Below are 20,985 nucleotides of genomic sequence, written 5' to 3' on the forward strand. Positions count from 1 at the left end.
TTATCTACCACCTCCCCAGAATAAGGCAAAATTCCTCAAAATTTCCTATTTTTTTGCCCCTATTCTTATGTTTTATTTGAATTTCCATAACATGCACATAAACTCAGTTCTGTGGTGTTAATAGAATTTATATATTGGGCCTAATTATCTCTGCCTATCTTTATCCCCCTTCCCAATATATGCTTATATATCTATACAGCATTCCCCACCCAATCTTCTATAGTATTTACAACACCACATAGTAGTGTTACTGTTGGCTAAAGGGTTTAAGATCTGATTTCTGATTTGATTTGAACACTGGAACAGGTGAAAGGATCAGATTGAAGGACACTACTCTGTAATTTAACCACAAACTTAGCTGACTCAAGTCTGTGTTTTACATTTGTGTTTCTGGCACTACCATATGTAGAAAATTACAACCAGAAATCAACACAGAATAAAGTCTGTTTTTCTTAAACACAGTATAATCTGTGTCAGAAATATCTGCTTCAAAGCTGTTATAAGGGCAAGATATTAATAACCATCACTATCTTCGGCAGCTTGATTTTATGTTGTGGCTTCTGCAGTGACACACCATATCCTCTGAGAGAGGACTTGTCACACCTTTTTTCTGAACAGGCTCACCCAGCTCCAGTATCACATCTTCATGTCTTCTTACCTCATTTCTATCTCATGCTTTAAACAAGCTTCCTCTTCCCACAAAGTCTTTTCCTCTTCCATCTCTGTTTGTAAATCGTATCACTGAAACTGAAAGTTTCTAAAAGTCAGAAGCCTTTTTTAACTTCTTCTTTGCAGTCATCTTTCAAAACTCACGAACCTTTTCTATTAAAACTGGTGTCCCACAGGAAAAAGAAGCAACATACATCCCTCCTTGCATGCAGTAAAACTAGAAATCCTTTTTCTGTTTTGGCACACCACTGCTCAGTCAGTCCATGGTTTGGAAACCATGTGCAAGTTGCCCTGAGGCCCCACTTACAAGCATCAGGTGACAGCTTTGTCTGGCACTTACTGTGCCTGAATGTCAGGACAGCTGTCTTCTGCTGGAATTGTGTAAGAACGACAAGCTCCTTGTTTTGATGAAATCTTTTCCCCGTTCTGAACTTTTACTTATTAAGAAAGGCCCTTAATAAAGCAACTCAGTAGGTAAAAACTTTTCCCAAAACATATTTTTCCAGAAATTTTTGGACATAATTTTCTTTCTATAGAAGGAATCAATTCTACTCTTTTGACACATCCCACCAGACACTTCTTCCTAATGATATGCTTTATTTAGTTTTTGTTGTTGTGTTTTAAATCTGCTACATTAAGTAATTTTAGAATTTACCAGAGTGTTTAATTATGTTCCCATATTGTTTCATCTTATACTGCCCTCTGTGTTATACCTTAAGAATCTGAACAGCTTCAACTATATTATTTGGGACTGTACTTCAAGTACAAAGCTAAAACCAAATGTAAGTCAGCAAAGCCACAGTTCTCAAAGCAAAACAAATTTCTTTTCAGAGAAAAAAATTCTCAATCAATACAGAATATTGCACATATATTTCTTTGCCACAAAATCTCTTCTTCAGTGCCTAGAGGGTTATATTTTTTACCATAGTTGGACAAATTCTATGCAACCATCTCCTCCCAGTAAAATCTAGCCACTGAACTTCCTAGAATACTAGATGCCACAGATCTACCAAAATTATCGAGTGATTTCTTTTGAGCATGGCACTATTTTTATTACATGTATTCCAGGAAAATTACATTCTCTCCTCTGTTTCATAATCTGCTGATACATTACCTCTTCTATTAATGGTGTCTTGGAAAGATATTTTTGTCTCTCTAAGGATTTTTTTGTCCTCCAGTATAGCAGCTTTTTAAAAGAAACACAAAATCCTAAAACACACCCCCCACAAAAATTACCTAAAACCACAACCAAAACACACGTGCTTGATCCCTTGTTATCAGTATTTAATGTTCCCAAACAATTATCAAATCTTATCAATATCTGATTTATCTTCACATCTAGCTAAAATCACCCAAAGTAGGAACAATGCTCCAGGTTGCCAGTCTGAATCTTTGCATGTTGGTTGAGACCAGGGTTACTCCTCACCTTACTTACTGTGTCTTCAGACAGAGCAACAGGTCACTTTCCAGCATCTATGTATGCTAGATGTAATGTTCAATTTTGGAAATGTGTCTTTCTTGAGTAGTCTCTGCCTGTAAAATTGTTGCTTTCTCCTGCTGCTCCTCCTTTCGTGAAGAAGAGGGGCATTTCACTATCTTGTAGGTAAGTGGGGGGTTCCACTAAACTCTTGGGGATGGTGCTGTGCAGGCCCAGAAGGTGGACTCGATGATCCTTGCTGGTCCCTTCCAACTCATTTTATTCTGTGATTCTGTGAGAACTTAAGTACATCTCAGCTGGCACTGCAGTAGCCTATCATGCTTAATAGGCAGAATTAGAATCATGTCACTCCCAGCTGACTATCCAAATAAACCACTACAGTCTGACTTTCTCTTCTATTTTCTCTTTTATGGCCACAGGAATAGTGAGAATGGCTCAAATTTAAGAAAAGGGTTGAAGAGGCTATTGACCTGGGAAATCTTAAATCTGTTATGAAGGTCATGAATCCCGTGCTTCATCTCACATGGGCATCAATAATTATTTCCTTAGATGGACTGAATAGCAAGACAATCAAAACATTGGACACTTCCTATTATTTCCTACTCCTATTTCCTATTTTTCTTTAACTCCTGAAAACTGGATGTAGATACCTAGTTTAAGACTGGACGCTTCTCTGGGAAGGCTAAATGTTCTGTGTTTGAGAGAGAAAAAAAAACAAAAAAAGAAAAGAAAATTCAAAGTGTGTCTGAAGGAAAACTGATTTCATAGCTTCCAGCGTGTAACTCCCAGTTCTGCTGCATGCCTTCTGCTAACTCTGCAGTTTTTGAGGCCCTATTCAATGACAAAAATAGTAGGAAAAAAGTAATGTAACCCATATAAATGTAAAAGTCTTTCTCACACATTAATTCCTTGAACAGTTGAGGTTAAAAAACAATCAATAAAACAAACAAAAAAGCCAATAAGCCAGCACCATGATGCAGATGGGACATACAGTCTAAGATCAGAAAACAGGAATTAAATAAGCTTATCTACAATATTAGACCCCACCTTCAGTAAACTAGACCTTTTCTGCAGATGTATTTCTCCCTCCCTTTACTTAATATGGAATTTAAATTATTGTTTTATCACTATTTATCACTTTATCACTTTATCACTATTATTCCTTTATCAGTATGTACTGGAGCCTTTGCACAGCATGCTGTTTTCATTGGAAAGGCAGAAAACTGGACAGTAATTTTATCATAAACACTATCTCAAAATCCACATGTAATCTAAATAAGGTTAAACAGATAAACAGAAATTACATTCATCAAATTTTTGAGTGGCCAGTTTTGCAGTCTTTAAAACATTCTCTTCAGTAATTGTCAGTCTGTAATAAATGAGTAGACATGCTGGAATGTTTCAAGGAATTTTGAAAAAAAATGATATTTAAAACACTAAAAGATAAATAAAATTATTGTGGGCTGTCTTAGATGTTTAAGATGCCTGTTACTTATTTGATTTAGTCAAAATTCAAGTAAAGTTACCTTGAAGAGCACTCCAGAGAAAAGAAGCACAGTAAGCTGCCCTGAGTGGACAGAGATATTGAGTCAAAAAGCTTTACATGTTAATTGTTAATTTTGGAAAAAACTTAGTTATCTAATTATTTTCATTTTCATGCCAAAGTATTGGTTTTTGTTCCACTTCCACTTATGTTTCTGACACCTTCTCTTGCATCTCCACTTCTGGCATTCCACATTTGCTTCAGCAGACCCCTGGAGATTAATTTACATTGTAGTCATGAACACCCCTCTCAAGGAGGATTAGGCACTGCTAATGCATTAGACACTGCTAATCTTCTCTCTGCTGATCAGGATAGGACCCAAGGGAATGGCTTGAAGCTGCACTGGGTAGAGGGGTGGGGATGGAAGGGGCAGTTAGATCAGACATTTTAAAAAGGCTCTTTGCCCAGACGGTGGTTTGGCACTCAAACAGGCTCCCCAGGGAAGAGGTTACAGTACTGAGGCTGCCAGAGTTCAAGAAACAGATAGACAACACTCTCAGGCACATGGTGTGAATCTTAGGGTGGTCCTCTGCAGGGCCAGGAGTTCAAATTTAATGATACTAGTGGATATTCCATGGCTATTTCATGATTCTATGAATGACTTACCCATAGCACCCCTCACCAGGCTAGAATAGCTGGAAACAGCTATAAAACTTGCCTAAATTAATATACATGCCCAAACTGCTATGTAGATAAGGAATTAGAATCTAGAACATGTTGGGTTTATTTTCTTTCAGGGCACAAAAAGCAGTGTGCAAGAAAAGTCAGTAGAGCCCATGCTTCTCTCTTCTTACAGCTCCTTGTCCAAAGGATAAATAGTGGCTGTCATATATGAGAAAAGAGTGGGTAAGAGTGGGGGATGCTGAGATATATTACATTTTAAAACCTATGTATTGCTTTGAAAACAGGTGTGACCAGTTCATATTCATTATAGTTAATATTCTGACAATGAGTGATTACTGACAAGATGATATTTCCAAAAGACTTTTGCCTTTAATACATCTGTTGCCTGAACAGGCTGAGTTCCTCAGCATGAAGAGGCTGACTAACTACAGTCTACAATGTATGAAAGCTCAGTTTCATTATGGTGTAGCACATCTTGATTAAAAGTTTGCTCTAATGTAGATAAGTGCTAAAACATAGATCCCTGACTTTGTCAAGTCCTTCATTTCCTGAAAGGGCTTTTCAGAAGAAAGCCTTCATTGTTCAAAACAGATAAATGAGATTCACCACATAGGCTGGGCTTTCTATTCCCCTCTTTAATGCACTGCTGGTTCCATTTTATTTTGGTTATTTGATTCTGATCACACATGATGCACAACCAGACCAAATGGATCACCTAATCTTTGATAACCTCTAGATATAACTCCCACACTACACAGGGAAAAGCTAATTTAAAGGAGCAACTTGCACATTCTCTTGGCATTCACGCTTTCCCTGGAGGTGCCAGCAATGAGTCTCAGTTTGCTGAGACTAACTCTCTTTATAGTACTGTTGATTATTTACAAATCCCTATACAACCATAATCCATTTTATTTTAGCAGCTGTTATCACCCAATTGTCCATGAAGATACACTCAATTCTGAAAACTGGTACTCTGTGGGTAATTGTGAAAAGTAATCTAAGATCAGTAGGTGCCTGGGTTTTAGTTTCTGCTTTTTCTTCCATGATTTAAGACCTTTAGGATTCTTTCTTTGAAATGAATAATAAATAATACTTGTCATTGTTAAAAGATTTTGAAATTACAACCAATAAATGTTTAATTGTTCAGAGTTTTCTTTGGTTTTTTTGTTTTTGATTTTGGTTTTGGTTTTAAGTAATAAAATGTACTATTTCAGAGTTTAAGGATACTCCCTAGTTTTAATATTATGTTCTTATTCCTTAGGTGCTATTGTAACATAGATACAGAATAAACAAAGATCTTAATGGGAAAATGCATATTTTTAAGCAGCTGTTTACATAATTTAGAACCGATGACAGAAATATTTCATAAAATGTATGATGACAAAACCCACTTCCTTCTGCTCCTACTTGCTAATGGTTAGGAAAATTATTTATTTATGACTTTATAGTAAGTCAAATCTGTTGAATACTTACTGAAGCTTAAGCAGTAGCTAAACTTTCTAAATAGAACAATAACTAAAGATAATATGAATTCAAAGATTATTTATTCTTATAGGAAACTTTAGACTAGTCCCTGTTATCTAAAAATAAATAGACTATATTTTTCTTTATTGTCAATACTGAAAAATGCTATTAAGAAGTTATCTCAGATTTAAAAAAAATAAAGAACAAATAAAACTTCAAGCTTGACATGCAACACAAAGCACAAGCACAAAGTATCCATTCACATTAGCAATGGATACTGTAAAGTCATGAGTTTTTAGAGGGTGCATACTATTCTGAGTGTGTTTTTGCTTCATTCAGAATTTAAATGAGAGATAATGTTACAAACAAGAAAAATAGATTTTTTAAAATATATTTTGGGTAAAGTTCATTTGATGAGTAGCCATTCTTTAAGACATAAAAGATCCCAGGAATAATCTGACATCCTTTTCTTGTGAGGTGAGGAAGTTGTCGTTTAAATACTGATAATAATGGCCTACTAAAATGAATTATAGTATGGGAAGGATACTTTACATAAGAAAGGATAAACACATAGACTATGTAGTGAAAACTTTATTTTGAAGACATAAGTTGTTGAGGATGCAAACTTCATGAGTTCATCTGAGACAGAGGTCTTCATACTGTGGTTACACAGTACAGCGTTACCCAGATCAGAAATTATGTCACAATCCAGAAATCCTGAGTACCCCCAGGCACCAGAAGTTGGTAATAGTTTTTCTGTGTAGCACCACTATTCCAATCACACAGTTAAACACCCACAACACCAATCTAGCTCTACAGTCGGCCCCTAACTACAGATGTAGAAATATTGTATTCACAGGCAGTCTCTGTGCTACAGTAAAAAAGACAGTATTAAAACATCTGATATTGGTGGATTTTATTACTTTTTCAGATTCACACTATTGTCCACCATGAACTTCTAAAACTCTGTGGAGACAAAATGTTATTTAGAGGGTTATTGGATGAGATCTAGAACGCTGAAGATTTTGTCTGAACTCAAATTAATGTTAAAACATCTATGGGCTTTGTTTTCTATTTTCCCTTTCTTCTCTCTTTCTTACAGCCAAAAGTTTTATCAGCTAGAGCCATTCTCAACTATTTATCTTTATAATTTATTACTTATTGTTAATTATAGTTGTGTAATTTCAGTAGCTGTCTCTGTAGATAACTGAAAATTTATTTGTAATGATCCTGCAGCATGAAAATACCTACCTTGTATCTTATGATCCAAACTATGTGGCAATCTGCCATTTCATTTTCATAATGTTATAAAGTTTTGAAACTTAAGCACATTCATAGTTGGATTTTTTTTTTAAAAAAAAAGCTTAGTTTTGGTTTTTTGTTTTTTGGGTTTTTTACAACGGAGTCTCCTTCCGAAGTAAAAATCAGAGCATTATTTTGTTAAGAGAAAGGAACAAGGAACTGATTTGATTTCATGCTTAGAAATTTTTTCCTAAAGGAAACCTTGCATAACAGTTTGAACAGTGAAATGTTTCTAAAGATACTCCTTTTTGATGAATCATGTGTTTGTGACTTTCCTTGGATATATTTATTCATGGCTTCCTACTGCCTTTTATCACCTCATCAGTAATCATCTCTTGTACAATGTCATTGCATGAGTGTAGCTGCTCCAGAGATGAATGATGCATTTTCTCTAACAATTATTCTGGTTTTGCTTCCATGGGCCCTACTGGATCCTTGATGAGTTACCATAGTCTCTTTTCATATTTTGCTGGGTGACTGGTGGTTTGGTAGTATTTTTCTCATCCAAGTCCCAGATTTCTAGGACAAACAGAGAACAAAGCTGTTATTTTTCCTATACAAAACAATGCCACAGACATCCCCCAGTTCAAAAGAAATCCATTAAACTATATTTTACTTTTGGGCTAAACTGTCTGCTGAAATTCTTGCAGATTCTGTTCTTGATCCTGTTCCCTCTGGTATTCACAATGTCTCTGTTTCCTACTGCTTAGTCCCAGGACACCTATAATCACTGCCAGCAGCAAGCACTACAGAGAAACCCTTTTTGTCTGTTATCTACTTCAGATCCCAACTCCAGGGCTTTAAATCAAGAAAATATCTTCTGACCTTACCTTATTTTTCTTACTGAGTCCTGTGCATTCTTTTTACTTTGCTGTATTCCACAAACTTTTTCATGACCTCAAGAATTTACAACAGCTCCTAACAGCTACATAATCCCTCCTCCCTATTTTCCACACTCTCTGTAAAACATTTCTTGGCAACTTACCTTGGCATGCAGTAAAATCGTGTTTGTTTGGATCTGAAGCGTGTGGTACATAACAAATGTCTGACAAAAATGTCTTTTACCAGGATCTAAAATACCAATACAGTCGTGTTCCTTCCCAGAATGTTTAATCCAGTGACTTTCAGATATCTGAAAGCCAGGAAACAAGGAGTTGATGCATATGCAACTTAAATTTGTGAATATCTAGAAACAGAATGCTAAAATATGAGAGTGAAATTTTGACTGTATTCTTCCTCCCTTGCTGGCAAAAATCCACATGAATTTCAGCTGGATTCACTGTGCTAAGTGCAGGGATATTGAATGGTGAAGGGATTAGTTGGAGAAGCTTGGCAGTGTAAGGAGATCTGGGTCTGAGCCTGTACTGCCTTTCTTCAAGGAAAGAGATATGTATGTGTGTCTTAATCCAGTATCAGTGCAAAAAATCAAGCCATCTCTTGATATAGATCTTTCAGTGCTGTGAGAGTAAAAAATCTGCAGAAAATCAACTTAATTTTTGGAAATCTATAAAGGGATTGTAAAGCATTGCTTATTTGGGGTTACTTCCTAGTTGTAGCCCACTGATACAGCTGTTGGGGATAGCTTCATCCCACTGTGGTTCATTTAGCCACACTTTTACCTCTGAAAAGGTAAAAAAATTATTAGATATCATTCTGTATGTTCTCAAACCAACCTTGTTAGCTAAGACTACATGTGAGTCTGTATTACTGTGCACTTCTAAAGACATTGCTCAAAGGTGGTGGATTAACAACTCCATGTCCTACGATTTGGAATTTTCTGATTTTAAAATGTTACATTTCACTGACCATAATTCTTAGATAGGGCACAAATACATGGGCACACTTAACTCAAATTTAATGAAAAACTTTCTTTTGTCAGCGAATGTCTGCGTTGACTTGACTGTCCTTTTAAAAGACAAACCTGTCACCTGTTTAATAAAGTTGCACCATCCTGTAAATCCATCTGCAACAGGAATGTGGTTAGGTAACTGCTGGCATTCTTTCCACCATTCAGAAAAATCTTTCCATTGGGAAATCTCACCACAAATTTACCTATGAGCAGACGATTTCAGTCATTACCCAATACTACTATTGATAAATTTCATAATGATTTATGCTCATCTTATTATTGCATCTGCATGCTTAAAAGATCCAGATGTACAGTAATGGGAAATTTGGATAGTACCAGAAGGGATGTGTGACAGAAATCAACTTTATTCCCGTGTCATAGATTATATAATCGTTAATTAAAAGTTTCAGGGAAAATATGGACAAGGATTAATTTATAATACATAAACTCTATCCAAATCCCCAGACAGTGGTAACCTATCTTTTGTACTAAGCATATCAGATAGAAAAGCCATGAGATTTCAGTTTGTCCAAAAGAAAAGACCCCATTTGTGAAATGTTCTTTTTTCTTGAAGCCAAGGGGTCTCTGATACAGACATTAGAGCAGTACCCTTGGAAGTATTTTACAGTCTTGTCTAGATCATCTGTCTCACAATCAGCTCTTTTCAGTTTGTTTCAGGGGTCAGCTTTTAATTTTTAAAGTACTGCAAGCACATTTTTTGCATAAACTGAAACCCGCAAAAATAGTCAGAAAACTACTACCTGAAACCCTTGTAAAACAGTATTTTCCTAAATTGTGGACCTCAGTGCTAAAATGCCCCCACCTGAATTTTTTTGTCAAAATACAACTGAGTATAACATGTGAAACCTTGTACTTTGATGTGCAAAGCAGGAGAACGTCCAAGGGTCTTAAGCAACAAGATATGTTAGTATGGGTTAAAAAATGCTCAGATAAGCAGGTACCAAACTGGGTCTCTCAAAACACACTTGGTTATTCCTGCATGATACTGCATCAGGCACGTGAATCTATCAAAATGTCTTCAGGGGAGAAAGTCTCTTTCTGGATGCTCTGTGGCATATTTCCCATGGTCCTAGAAAATAGATCATCAGTCATGTGTAATCACATTTAGATGTAATAACAGAAAAATAAAAAAAAAGAGTAAATTATTATACTAAATTTCTCATAAAATATCAGATGAATTATTCCTCTAGCCACGAAACGATGCAAGGAACCCAGGGAAAAATATAAAAATAAGCTTGTCAAATATCCTTGCTTTATTGATAATGCTTCTCTTTATCCACCACGTTTTTTGTTTTTTTTTCAGAGGGGTGTATGAAAAGCACTGATGTACAGGAACTGTAAGTGATTAAGAAGCTGCAGCTAGTGCAAGACTGAAGGGATAAGTGGCCTTCATGCTGCCAAAGGTTCTGACCTGACAAAATGCTGAAACTTCTATTACTCTTGTCACTCAAATCCACATGCAACCTTTGGCCAGTCTCTTTCATTCGTATCTTCTCAGCTTAGCCTCTTGTACTATTTTGAGGATGTTTTTAATCTTTTTACTAATAACTGTGTTATCAAGTAAAAAAGAGATGAATTTTCAAAACCTTGGGCTAAAATTTATCCATCATTATTTTTCATAATGATGAAATTCAACTTGGACCAAGCCATAGTTTGTAAATAATGCAAACTGTGTTCACACAAACTGACCATTGCAACAACTTTCACACTATTTCTGGAAATTAATCACATTTTTTCCTGATTAACACAGAAATCTCTATATGGAAGCCCCAAGCAACATGTGTATGTTTAGATGCATTTCAAAAGCTTGCAAGTTTAGCTTTTTTTATTCCCCAGATTTTTTCAAGCAGAATATTCAACTGTGAATTAGAAACTGCCAAGTTGAAAACTTTAATGACATTTCCCCTCAGTTTATAAAGCTGGATTATAATGGCAGACGCCATCAATATTTCACTACTATTGGATTAATAGTAGTCAAATATATTTTTTAATTAATTAAAGTTCTACTACCCAGGGTCAAGGAGCATATTTCAGTTGAAAGTACGATGTTCAAAAAAGCAAATTGGTCATGTCCTTCAATTACTGTGATACCCACATTTTGACAGCCTTGTTTTCTGATTTTCTCCTTTGTCTCAGATTAGGCAGTTGATTGTAAATGTTGATTTATGAATGACTTACTGCAATACTTTGAGTTTCTTGAAAGAATTCTTCAATTCAAAAAACCCAGCAAACCACATTTCTCTTTGCACCTTGTTATCCTGCTAATCCTGATGGCCTTGATCATTGCGTAACTCAAACCTTTCCCTGTTGAGCCATTCTTGTAGATACCATCTCTAAACGTGCCTGTTTTTCTACAGATACTGTATTTAATGAAGTCCTGGTAGTCTCCAGTACTGTCAGCAGGAGACCCACACTTCACCTCACAGACAGCCTCGAAATTCTCCATCAAAACACAGGGAAATTTGTTATTCTGAATCTGGTTACCCAAACTGGAATTTAAATAAGTTGATATATTAAAATATGTTACGCTATGATATCTACATAGAAAAGATTTGTGGTGCCTTTCTGAGCTCTAACATCCTTCTTATACTTTAAAAGGATACTGCAATAATCCAGTGGGAAACTCAGTGTTGAACTCTATTATTTACTTTTGCCTGAGGACAGAAATTAAGAACAAAAAAAGAAATTAAAAAATTTATTCTAGGTGAAACTCTTGATATAATTCTTAATTTTAAATTATACCATGAAAATGCATAGAATGTGAGATGGTTTACAATACTTTGCTACTTGAAAGATGGCCTAGTCTTCACTTATGAGAGACAATAATAATAACACTAACAATATTTTGATAAAAATTATTTCAACAACAAAATCCCCAGTGCATTTGGCTTTCATATCTCCTATGGAACCCGGTGATATTGCCAAGAGATGAGGCTGCATTTGTTGAAAAGGGAATTTTAGGGGAGCCTCCTATGCAGTGGCTGTGGCTGCTAACTAGGTTAATTTCATACTGGTCCCCTAGGAAACTCATGATGGAAACAGACACTGACTCCACTATCTTTTCTGTTGCCAGTATAGAAATCCTCATTAGCATCAGAGTTACTCTTCCTATTGCTAAGAAATTTCTGTAAGGGAAAAACCCCCAACAAGCAACCCACTAAAAAAAAAAAAACAAAAAACCAAAAACCCACACCAAAAACCCCCAAACAAACAAACAAACAAAACACAAAAGAAAATTTCATATGCTAAAACATGTTTCTCTGTAGTGACTTTTTTCTCTGTACTTATGCTCTTAATAGAGCATATGGAGTTCTGTCAAAGAATCCAGCTTTATCAGCAGTAAATTGACACTATTACAATCCCTCCCACTCACTAAGAGGGAGGATGCTATGTAAATGTAAATGTCTTCCAACTATTCCAGATCATCTCAATGGAAATCTTATTTATTATTTGCCCTGTAAAATATTTATTCACCTGTATAAACATGTAATGTTTATCCTGTTAAATGCAATATTTTCCTATGAAAGAAAAAGCCACCAAACCTTTTTAGAAGAATGGATGTATTTCTGTATAAGAGCATGTAGACACAAAACTCAATTGCTTAGAAATTTTGCAGTTCTATGTAATCTCTATAAGAATATGGCCCTTTAACCATCCAGAACTGGAAAAGAGAAGAATGACTTTCATGATGGCAAAAGGCTAAATATTCTGTGAGGCACAGTTTTTCCTCTGTGGTTGTACCTGCCTGCTTGAAGTGCTTGCCTGTCTTGCTGTTTACAGAACTTCTGTTCATCTGCAGTAGCTGCTCTAAAATAACACTGATGTCTAATCACTGCAGCATGATTTTTCTTACTCATTCAAGCGTATGCTTCCTAGAGTCTCATATGTGGAAGGAATATAAGGATTTCCTTTCTCTTTTACTTCTGTATCTCTCCTTTGGTCTGCTTCTGAGCTCTACACATAGTGATTCCAGAGTTACCTAAAAATTTACTGCATTCTTTTTTTGACAGCAGGTTCATAGAATGGTGAGATGATGAAAGATTAAAGAAGTACCTAAAGCTACATTGCAAAGGGAACCTTGTCACTGCAACTTAATATTTGAAATAGTAATTTTTCACTGCAAAGAAATGTTCTTATAATCTTCATAACTTTGTATATTGAGTCTTTTTTGATGCAACAATAATTGCTTGGTCTGTTTGCAGCAGTCATATGATTTCATAATTCAAATTGGCAGATTCAAAACTGTAGAAAAGTATTTATGAATATATGTATGCTTATATATGTATGAATGTGTGCATGTAAATATATAACAGAAAAAAAGACCCTGCAACATAAAAACTAGGTAATACCTGTAAATCATGTTCTGGTTGAATATTTCTAGGGAAAAAATGAAAATGTATCATTTGGAATGGAAATAGATCTTTTTATAATATGAACTGTTTATTCATAGAAATGTCATAATAGACATAACAGTAATGCCAGCATGCTAAGAGCAAATTATATTTAGGAGCAAGTCTGACCTTATTTGTCACAGACTCATTTTTCGCTTTCAGTTTTGCTAATAATAATTTTCAGAAAAGCAGAGGAAAAATTGATATTGTAGTTTATCAAAAGCTAGGGAACTGAATATTTTAAAGACAGCTATTATTTCTTATTGAAACTGTGTGCCCAGTTTAGGAAATATGTGACAGAACGAAAGGTTTTCAAAGCAGGCACTGTTCTTTTGTAACAGGTACACGTACCCCCTACACCCACACCCCAAGACAGCTGGCAGACTCCATGTCTCAGCTTTTTAACAAGCTCTTTAACTCAAGACTAGAGCTGGAAACTTCCTTCTGAAGAAAGGCATTTCAAATTATGCTTCTTCCTTGCCTGTCATTTTCCTTGGAAGGAGAAGAAAACACCTACCAACCAACTTTTGTTCATGGCCATGCTGTGAAGCACGTGTATTCAGTATGCTGCAGAGATGGAGCAATCTGTCAAGGACAGAAGGAAATTATTAGAGTTCAATTAATGGTAGCTTAATTCAAGTAAGGGTAATTGTTTGTTTAACATAGGACCTGGGAGAAAACTGATTTAGATCAGTCTGGTTTTTCAATGGGTATTTTAGGCTCATTTGCATGATAGGAAGTTGAAGAGTGGTGACCATACATAGGTTATATGGGTATTGAAAAAAATGCTTGAAAAAGAAGTGGGACTGTCAGGTTTCCAGAGAAAACTCCTAAAAATGTTAAGAAAATAAAGATCCCAGGAAATTTTTAAGTATCCTGAACTTAGAAGATGAAGAAACTCAGCATAAGCTATGCCACCCAGCCATATGGTGGACTGTTGACAAAATACTGAACATTGGGAGGTTCTCGATAATCAGCCTGAAAAGGAATCCTTAGATTTAAGAACCTGTCTGATATTTACTGATAATGTGGAGACTTTTCTGAACTCACCTGCCCTTTGTACATGCCGGGTGATTGTCTAAAACACCAATATCTCCACGTAGTTGCTTCTCTTCATATAAATGACATATAAATTCTTGCTAGAGAGAAGGAAATTAAGTGCTCTGCAACTAAAACTCACCCCTGTGAAGAACCACAATGAAGGTGAATTCTCTTCTTTAGTTATTATCTATATCTATGTGGAAAATTAATTGCAACTGGAATGTGAAGACAGACCTTTTCTGCTTGTAGAGTTTTCTCATGTTTTGGGTATTAATTTGAGAGAAGAGCCAATAAGATTAAAAAAATATTAGTAAATAGAGCATGAAAAGGTCTCACCTTTGAAAAGAAAAACATTTCCATAAGGAAAAATCTAGATTGTTTGTTATTTCAAATTATTTTGATTGATTTGAACTTGGTAATAAACTGTTTGCTCAGAATGATCCTGTTCTGCTGAGTGCCCAAATTTTAGTTCTGAATTCATGACAGTGCTCTAGCTTCTTGGAAGAGAAAAAGAATTATTTTCTTTTTTTGCTTTCTCTAACTCCAGTGTTGATGTCATATGTACTGACACAGTACTAATAATGTCACAAATCTCCCCCCCGCCCAAAACTATAGCATTCTGTAATAACCTCAAGACAGAGAAGTTCCAGAAAGAACAATGTTAAATAGGACAGGATTCTACTGACAAAACTTACAACCAAATTTACTGTGGAAGGCATTTTGTCTCATTAGAAAGTAAAGTGTAAGACATTTGTTAAGTTGAAAGATAATCTTTCCTACTTAATAAAAACTAAATATAATAGTTACCATATCAACAGGGACACTCCAAGAGTGAAATTACTACATATTTCATATTTCTAATTCTAACACAAACTTAACTTTTCTTTTATAAAAAGCACATCACTGTACATTTTCCACAGTTCATGCTGGACGCAGACAATAATAATGGCCTGGAATAAAAACACTCTTACATTCAGTGCTTAAGAATAAAAGGATAATATTCATTAACTCTTCTGAATAGTCTTCTGTAACTAAATCTGCACTTAATCCTGATACATTTATTTTTCTCCTTTAATATATGAGTATGCTTTCACTGAAGCACATCAAACTCCTGTATTTTTAAGTTGGACTTGTACTACTAAACATAGAAGGTTCAAGTTTGCCACCTTACTGCCTTATGCAAAAACACACAAGAAAAGGCTTATTTATGCACCTCATTTTACATCAGCCTCAATGCTAAACAAAAAATAGCAAGAAAAAACCCATATAATAAGGGCACATGGAAAAAAAAAACACTTTTCTGTCCAAATGTTGCAAGGTGATATTTCTGACTGGCAAACAGCTGACAGTGAAATACCTCACAGTGTTTTCATTAGGAATATGCAAATTGTTAATACAAAAATTTTCCAGACCATTAAGCATGCTAAAGTCAGCAATGATTTTATTAAATCATCCCAAAAACTGACAGGAAGGTTATGCAGTGTCTGAAGGACAAATCTTATGTGATTACAATGGGTGAGCACTGTCATGAGCAAACTATACTGGAAATGGATTTCTCAGGTAACAATAAAACTGGAAATGCTAAAGCCTTAACTGATAAAATCATGCAGAAAATTCCTATAAACATATATACTGCAATATTTTGGCTACAACTGGCTTTGAACCTTAATTACATCTTTACAAAAAATTCCTTGTCGTCAGATTTAAGCATTCTGATTTTTTCAAGGGTAGGAAAAGCAGCATGATCTGCAAGGAAATTTAAAATCTATTTCACTAACTCATGACTTGTTATTAGATATTAGCTATTAGATAGTATTAGTATTTCATGTGTTCCCATTCCACTCAATCATCACACTCCACTGAAAATTTGTTTTCTTCTGTAATTACTAGCTACTCTTGGACCAGCAGGAGCTTTGCAATAAGTGTATGCTGCCGGAGGCAGGCAGTGATACAGCATGCCAGCTCTCCTCCCTCCTTGTTAGTGCTCACACTAGAAGAACTTTTTTCAGTCGGTAGCCCCAGCTGATTGTTATGTGGCTTTTTCAGGCTTTTCTTTTATAAACTGCTAACTAGTTGATTACTCCTCAGTTAAAGACTTGCATGATAAAATACTGGCCAACAGACTGTGACAAGTTAGCTATCTCAGAAGTGAAGTGGATTATAGAGGATTTCTTCAGGACAGTGCTGTAGGGCAAAGAGGTTGCAGAAACAGGTATGGCAGAAATACCAGTAGCACGTTACTGTGGCTGAGTTAGACACTCTCTAAACCATCTTTAGAACTGATGGATGATACTAGACACCTCAAGGACAACTCACTGGAGCAATTTTGGATCACCACGTTAAGGTGAACTGAATCTTTTCTGTAGCGTCTATTTTTCCCTGTTGATTAGATGGCATAGCTAAGGTGGATAGCTAAGACTAAATTTAGTGTCTAGTTTTCAAACAATTTTTTAGAAAAAATGCATACGATCCTAAAGAGCATCCTAGAATATAAATTCTTTGTCCTTTGATAAAACTTATTTGTCCTTTTGATAAAAACATGACAAGCACATGCTCTAGAAATAACATATCTGAAGGGAAAGCAATCAGAATTTGAAACACAAAAAATCTCTCATTTGATTTTCCACTTGTCCTAAGCAACAATGCCATACACCCTTCTCCACGCTTTTTACAGTTTTGGAGATTTTATGTGTTTGTATTGTATTTATGTGTTTGCATTTTCAGAAATTAACAAAATAGTTGCTATCTGCACATACCACTTTTACACATTAGTATATTTATGTTCCCTGCTTTGCTCTATACCAAACTCAGATCAGGAACTGACCACAGAAACCTCCCTAGACCTCTTTTCATGTGGAAACAATTACACTGATGCACGCGATTGTATTGATAGCTAAGACTGGGTTTTCTTTCTGTCTGCATTTCTGTGCTATTATCAGTCTTGAATTTCATCTGCGGTTTTTCAACATTCATTCACCTACAAGTGTGAGCTTTTATTATGTGGAAATACTTCACAAACAAAAATTTTAAAAAATGGTTTTGAATTGTTTATTCAAATTCAATACTATGTAAACATTCATTTCATAGATATTTCTATCCAAGCACCTGTCCCTTGGTTTGATTTTTGTTTGTTTGTTTGGTTTGTCTTTTCTTTTTGTTTGGTTTTGTTTGTTTCTTTAATTACCCATCTGGCATAATGCCATTTTTGTGATTACCAAGCTCCATTACCATATTACAAAATATACTGATAAAAAGCTATACCATAAAATATAGAGCCTAATATGAAACGTTACATAATTTTTTCACCAGTTTTACAGTATATAATTATTTCATTAATATAGTTTATAGTTATAAAAATTACAACCTTGCGAATTGATATTGTTACTTGTTAATCAGAAAAATCAGGCACTTCTTGGATATAAATTACTGTTTTTATAGTTTTCAAAATTTATTCAAAAAATGTGGGTTCATCTGTTACTGATCCTGTACACTTTTTCCTTAAAAATGAAATTCAAATTTAAATTACAAAATAAGAAAGATCTAGAAGATAATGGTAAATTTATTCTCTCTGAGACAAGAATCAAGGCTATTTGTAGAATGCAGTTATCTTACTGAAGAAACAAACAAAAGATTTGCTTTACATTTCTGAAGTCAAATGACCACTCCTTTTTTTACTGATAGACATCCATTAAAATGCTTTCCTTGGGTATGACCATAAACTATGGAAAAACCTGTGATGTGTGATGGATCGTTCAGCTGATTTACCAGCTAACAAAAGAATGCTACAAGAATCCAGCCACACCAGCAGGAAAAATGCCAGTTATTTTACCACAACTACTTGAAAATTAGGCATGAAACATTTATGTCATCATGGAAAATATCTGCATTCAGATATTCATTCCCAGTAACTTGGAAATATGGCAGTTACTTAAATAAAATACAGCTACTGCATAACCAGGCTTATTTACACAATTATACATAATGCCAATTTCACTTCATTGTTGTTTCTCAAAATGAGATTTCTGCTCTTAAATGCAGAATGAGACCAGCATTTTAATTTCTGCTCTAAATAACACAGAGGAGGACAACATTGAATGTGGCTCTCTGCTTCTCAGAGAAACATTTCTCTGATGTTGAGCTGTTCCTTTCCTTTTTATTCCTCTCTCACAAAAATGATTCACACTTGTCTTGACGAGGGATTCACAGTCTCCCAAACATCCTGAATCAATCTATTGTACAAGGTGCGTTCTTTCCTTGGTGAAGAGAATTAATGCAAAGCAAATGTCATCACCAAAGCTTACAGCAACTCCTTCCAGTCCTTATCAGTGCATTTTGCTTCATCCACAATCATATTTGTATACTTCATCTGAACATGTTCCCTGCCTTTAAGATGCAAGGACAGAGAAAGATTTTCCCAGTTTCACTGTCAAATAATCTCACCTGTAGGGAGTGCCTGATTACAGTACAGGGCATCATCTCTTGCTATCTGAAAATACCACGTAAGCCAAACAAAAACAAAATAAAACCAACTCTGGCAGCAAGCTTTTAGTTCCACGATGGATTTCTTTAATATAAAATTTAAAAAAGATGGTTTTATAGCACATAGGGTCGATATTTGTGGCTGTTGAATGAGGTAGAGGACTGTAGACAGTTGAGAAAATTAATTTAGTTTCCTCAGGATTTAGAGTCTCCAAGACAGCAACTCACATAAGAGTAGCAAGCAGAATCTGGACAAAATCCATACTCTTAGTAAATTACTTGACTGCGTGGCTAAGGCTGATCATCATCATCTATGCAGATCAGAGATGTTTTTAAGCAAGACATTTTAAAAACCTTTTATTACAGAATATACACAGTCTACTTAAGTCAAGTTTATTGGGATTTGTGCTCGTAAGTGGCCATTGGAAGGTGCATTAGAGCATCTTTTCTCCTAGTCAGGAAAGAGATGTGGCTTTCTCATCACTATGTAATTGCAGCCCTTTGGGGTTTGTTCTGAAAGAGAAGTCTTATGGTACAAAGCCCTTATGACAGATTTGTTCTCAGATCTTCATCTTTAGATGGTAACGCAGAGCTTAGAGCTGTCATTCAAGCTTTTCTCACTGTCATCTTTGCTAGTAAATAATGTACTTGATTCAGTACCTTTGCAGCTTTATATGGCTGTCAATGCACTAAAAAATAATAGGTTAGTGCTCCTGCCAGAAGTAAGAGAGACTTATAGTGGGGGATCATCAAAGGAATCAAGTGTGTTACAGTTATAGCTTATCCCTCCCTCCCAACCTGGGATCTTGATTTCTCTGCAAACATTTCTTACAGATTTGCTTATCCCCTTGAAAAATTAGAAATAATATTTCTCAGAGAGACGCTATAAAGCCATGTCCATGAGATTCTAAAACCAGCGGGCTGATGATTTACTTTTCAATGACAAAAGGCTTGTTCAGCTCTTCTTCACTTCAGGCCATTATTCTGTGAAGTACCTCTCATTCTAAGTCTCAAAAATCATACTGAAACTGAAAGGTAAAAGCACTGTGTGGAGAATGCCAGTTCAGCCCTTTACAGATCCACATTTCTACTGCAGTCCATGCACTTGGCTGAGGATGTAGTCACAGCATTAAATTTGTCTTATTGAAATAAATAGTGTAAGTGTGTAAAGCGATGGCCACCTACAATGTTTTAAAAAGTGGTTTAACATTTCTTTAAATATATGCATCACAAAACCATCAGCGTGGAGTTTTGTGAGGAAAATTACAATTAAAGAGATTTTTTTCAAGAAGCAACAACACTGTTCTGTATTTTAAAAACACTATTACAACTAAATTGTAATAAAATTACAATTAATTGAAATTAATACAATTAGAATTTTTCTTTATGTATCATATTATTAGTTTCAGAAACCTGCCAACTGCAAAATTTCTTGTTGTTTCTTTTGCTCTTAAAAAATTGACTACAGTAATTTTCAGCCAAAAACTCACAAATGATACTAATGTAGCAATGTGAGTAAATTTGAAAACTACAAAATTATCATTTAGAATTAAGTGATAATATAAAAAATCTTTAAAGAATTAAATAAATGGCAATATTTCCATGTTTATATTTTGAATGTGTCTGTGTATTTCTTATTATATTGTATTTTATATACATTCTGTCTCAAAATGTTTCAAAAGATGAAACTTTAATAATTTTTAAGAGAAGCAGATTTGGATACCAGGGTTGTCCAAAGTTGTATCAGTTCCTCTTTAAAATTCAAGAAGCTGTTCTGTTTTACTGACATATCTCTAGACTAATTTATTACTTGGAACTGCTATTTAAAACAAATACCTTGAAAAAATGTGATACCATAGGAGTGACATCAATAGTCCTTCCAAAGATCTATTGTGGGCCTAGGATGAAGATGTCATTGCAATCTGTTGTATTTATGAAAGTCCTGTTTAAATCTTCTCTTTACTCATTTCTGTAGTTCTGGGTTTATAAAACATTCATAGTTCTTTCTTTGCACCTCTATTGTCTGGTTTCCTCTTCTAATTTCCATTTCACCTCTGGTGTCCCTGCAGCATTCCAATTTTAAAAAAATCTGCTAAACACGTATGTGTAGTAGAGGGTAAAAGAATAGTTTACTTCAGCTGTGAAGGGGAAAAACAAGCCTTTT

General features: G+C 35.1%; 1 long non-coding RNA gene across 1 annotated transcript in view; it reads right to left on the bottom strand.

The window, feature by feature from the left end:
• LOC118698233 (uncharacterized) overlaps positions 1-20,157 on the bottom strand; it is a 45,794-nt gene extending 25,637 nt beyond the window's left edge. The window contains exon 1 of the long non-coding RNA XR_004981860.2: positions 13,819-20,157. This is a non-coding gene — a long non-coding RNA (uncharacterized LOC118698233). The remainder of the gene's footprint in view (positions 1-13,818) is intronic.
• Positions 20,158-20,985: the final 828 nt, after the last annotated feature.

The sequence above is a fragment of the Molothrus ater genome, chromosome 5, assembly GCF_012460135.2.
Source record: "Molothrus ater isolate BHLD 08-10-18 breed brown headed cowbird chromosome 5, BPBGC_Mater_1.1, whole genome shotgun sequence".
NCBI classification, from domain to species: domain Eukaryota; kingdom Metazoa; phylum Chordata; class Aves; order Passeriformes; family Icteridae; genus Molothrus; species Molothrus ater.